Source organism: Puntigrus tetrazona, chromosome 6, assembly GCF_018831695.1.
Source record: "Puntigrus tetrazona isolate hp1 chromosome 6, ASM1883169v1, whole genome shotgun sequence".
Lineage (NCBI taxonomy): Eukaryota > Metazoa > Chordata > Actinopteri > Cypriniformes > Cyprinidae > Puntigrus > Puntigrus tetrazona.
In genome coordinates this window covers 20,544,856-20,548,716 of record NC_056704.1, presented here as the reverse complement: position 1 = coordinate 20,548,716, position 3,861 = coordinate 20,544,856, and the positions used below count along the sequence as shown (strand labels likewise).

Genomic DNA, 3,861 nt, shown 5'->3' with positions numbered 1-3,861 from the left:
ATATTTTATATAAAATTTAATTAATTAAAAATCCTAGACTGTAAGTATTACACAACCTGGAGTTCGTGCCTATTTTGCCAGCTTTAAATTAGACAATCAGACACAAAATAGAAAGAATTTTCACTAGTGGCCTTAAACTATTGACCCTCACTTCGTTATATATCCTGTCCAGTGAGTTTAGATGCATTCATTATACAAACTTTTTGAGCTCACCATGTAGCTACAACTTTCAATTTTATATCCAACAGTGACCAAAGTTGCCATTAGATGCTGACGCTCAGCATTTCCAGAGAGCAGAAACTTATTTATTAAACAGACAACTCACCTTCCCCCAGAGTCTGTTTTAGCAGGTCATGCTTGGCCTGAAGCTTAATGATGAGGTTACTGCCGTTCAGGTACTCCTTGAATTTCTGCGACACAGATGAAGGCGTCAGTAAGCTAATGATTTTAATAGGATGTGACTAAATCAGGGGAGCGATGTGTGCTGTGGGCAACAAAGAACAGATTTTGCTGTACTTTGCACGCCGCAAATTCAATCTGTTCCAATAGGAGGATTTAATTTCCGTCTCATTGGTGAGGCATGGGCCTTGTCACGAATGTTTTGCGGATTGGTACGTGATGACTGAGTTTGGACAGACAGATAGGAAAGGCAGAGTAGACTTTGATATCAGTGTTTGCAGAGATGATTGTGATGAGAACCATGTATTAAAAGATCTACTGATAGTGCAGAGAACCTGAGGACAGGACTTCATCTTTAAAAGCATTATAAATGGAAAAAATGTCTAAAATAACTAATAATTAGGAGTGTCAATCGAATAAAAATGTAATTCATATGCTGATTAATTAATTAATAATTAATTCACTATTCAATAAATGTCATATAAAATAAGATAAAAATAATAACAGTACTTGTGGTAGCCAGTGCTTATGGTCTGAGAGAATAAGGCTACTCACAGTGAAGTAGAAGACTTCCGTCTCCTGCTGATTGGCTCGTCTCTTAGCAATGTTCAATTTGCTCATGTAACTCTCGGAAGCCACGGATTTGATGGACTCTGTGGATCGGCTGTGCTGGAAGGCATCTGATACATCAAAGTCCTCCACTGTCAGCATGTCTTGTAAGGTCTGCATGGTGGCATCCAGGGTCTTGCGCACCTAATTAAACATAGCATAGCAGAGCAGGGATTCAGTAAGGTGAAAAAGAGATGAGTATGAACTTAAGGAATATAAGTTACGTAAGATTCACACTAACGATCAGTTATTTTAAAAAGAAATGTATGCTTTATTTCACCAAGGATTGATGAAATAGATCAAAAGTCACAGTACAGAATGTATGCTGTCCTTTTGAATTGTCTTTCAACAGAATTGCTTAAAAAACTAATCACGGTGTTCACAAAAATATTAAGCGGCACAGTTATCCTCATTCATACTAAAATTTTATGTGTCTTGAGAACCAAATAGTCATTTTAGAATGATTTTGGAAGGATCATGTGACACTGAAGACTGGTTACTAATAGTGGTTGCTAAAAATTCATTAGCTAAACATTTTAAAATATATTTAAATATAAAACAGTTAGTTTATTACAGTTTTTGATGGCAAGCACCCAAATCGGTAATGAATTACACCGTATGGCATCCAGCATATTCATCGATCTGTTTGTCATGAAACATGAAACATTTTGTTTCTGTCTCAAGAGTAAAAAATAAAAAGGCAGTAATGATAGTCCAAAATAGGAAAAGAAGATGTGCCGAAGTGCTTCCTTAATTACACATTTCTTTTGTATATACACTAAATATTGTTCACAAGCACGTACACACAACCACACATACAATTCATATGTTTCATGTTGTTGTAATATAATCTTGGAAGGCAACATACTGACCTGACATAAGCAAAAAATGTAATGTTAAACCTTGAATATAATATGAGCACTTTTAAAATAACATTTCAATGTGCTCACTGTTTGCAATAACAGGGCTGCAATAAGTTATGCGTCTCTGTGATACATTCAAACCCACAATATGAGCTTAAGACTTGGAAACATCCAAATAAAAGTATTTGTCTAGTACACGAGTTCAGAAAACAAATCACAGGAAGAAAAAAAAGTGCAAAAAGAGCTTCTCTTTTTACTTTAAACTACCATGTATGTGTCAGTATAATGCATATACGCCCACAGTCTTAAATGTGTTGCTGCTTACTAGAATGCTTATGCAGGTAAAGTTATTAAAACCTCGAAAATGTGCAATAAAGAAAAGATCTCAATCTATTTCACATATTTTTGAAGGTAATCGATGCAACTAAACCACAAGTGATATTTGTGTAGTGCTGTATGCGGCTCTAAAACTACCTAAACCTTTATACTGGTACATTTGACCCAGGGACTATAGATCACTCCAATGTATGAAATCAAGGATTGTCTCAATGCTGTAGTGACTGGTGTGTAAATCGGCCCCAGGCTCTCACAGATTAATGTTGCACATTTCCTATATGACACAAAATCATCAATTACTAGCTGGTTATGAGACACAAAGTGATAAGGACAAGATGAAATCATCAATAGACACAGACGGGAGCTATTACAAAGTCCATTAGCAGCTGCATACACTTAGTTGGTCGGTGAGTTGCGTTCGGCTCTCCCAATACAAAAAAGTACCCTCACAAAGACCAAACATAGAGATAACTATCCCATCCCAGAAGATACACACACCATTAACAGATGAGAAAGCTAAAAATACAGTCTCAGTTCCCAAGAAAGGCAGACTAAATTGCCACGAGTTTGATTGCTAAGCTGAAGTATTCTCTGGAGTGCTTTAAAAATGGTTTTAAAACAAGTATGTGAGTAAAGCAGAGGGCTGTTTGAGAGCTAAAGGCTTGTGTGTGAGAGGCAGTTGGGCTCTCCGCAGAGTGATGACTCACACTAAAGAAGCTGACGAGTCTTTACACCGGGCAGGTGTAAATAAAACTCAATAGTTTCCAAAGCATGTGGTTGCAAGAGAGGGATCTGTATAGCATACAGATGTTAAAGTCAACAGGAAACAGAGTTTGCAACCTATTTTACTTTTATAACATGACATTGCGCTTGAAGTTGAAAGATCAAATAGAAAAATGTACTATTGTACTACTAATTTTTACAGTCATTACAATAGGAATCCATATGTTCTGGAATTTCACATTTGTGAGAAGGACTTCCCCACACAGATTTTGCAACAGGCTCAGGTTTGTCACACAGATTTGCTGCACTGAAAGCCTTTGACGTGACCGATGTTACCAGTGAATGAAAGATCATCTCTTTCATTAGTATAATGTTGTACCTTCTTGTATGTTCTAGCAAAGAGCTAGACAGAGTCTGTAAATCAACAAACTAGTTTTTTATATGGTTTAAATCTGAAATTAAACTCTGAGAACAAAGTGGATTATACAGCTGCACTCTAACAAGCTCTGAATATCTCTCAAGATTCAAAGCCTTGAACCACAAAAAAACTGTGAATCAAACAACTAGATCTTTCACTGAAGCGCTCAGTGTAGCTGCCTGGTGCCGTATCGGTAAAGCTACCATACCGTAACTTTGTTTCCCAGAACACTGATAAAAAAACCTGTACGCTCTGACTTTTTGGAAATTAGATTAAACCAGTCAATCAGATTGGAGCTAGCGATTATTTTGGTATGCAATATGCATCACAGTCAGTGAATGGTTTTTGGTTGTTGTGTCTGAGGCTGAGACTGAATAATTATTTCTGAGAGGGGGATAGACCATGATAAAATGTTGAATGTAGTAACTGTGATGATTCTTGTAAGAACTTCTCTTCTTCAGTGTATGCGTCCCCCTGTGTCCGTTCATCAGCAGTACAGAACAAATTCAGGCG

At 36.9% G+C, this 3,861-nt stretch overlaps 1 protein-coding gene across 1 annotated transcript in view; it reads right to left on the bottom strand.

Annotated features, from left to right (window-relative positions):
• srgap3 (SLIT-ROBO Rho GTPase activating protein 3) overlaps positions 1–3,861 on the bottom strand; it is a 128,835-nt gene that overhangs the window by 16,384 nt on the left and 108,590 nt on the right. The window lies entirely within an intron of this gene.